We start from the raw sequence: 265 nt of genomic DNA, 5'->3' as shown, positions 1-265 counted from the left end.
CAGGGAAAAGGGAGAGAGAGACACACAAGGCTGGATGTATATAGAAGATCTTAAGTATGGTGAATAAAACCATTCATTGTGTAATATACCAGTATGATCTATTCCTTTTTTATGGCCTCATACGGGTTCACTCACAGCAGTGAGCTATACAACGCGAATAGGGTGAGAGACGTAAATATGTATATGATATAAGCAGTGTAGCTCCTTGCACATAACTTCTGATATGTACTTCAGGAACTGTATTGATTATTAACAATTATTTTAC

Source organism: Strongylocentrotus purpuratus, unplaced genomic scaffold (genome assembly GCF_000002235.5).
Source record: "Strongylocentrotus purpuratus isolate Spur 01 unplaced genomic scaffold, Spur_5.0 spur5_scaffold_1, whole genome shotgun sequence".
NCBI lineage: Eukaryota > Metazoa > Echinodermata > Echinoidea > Camarodonta > Strongylocentrotidae > Strongylocentrotus > Strongylocentrotus purpuratus.
This window is presented reverse-complemented; position numbering follows the sequence as displayed.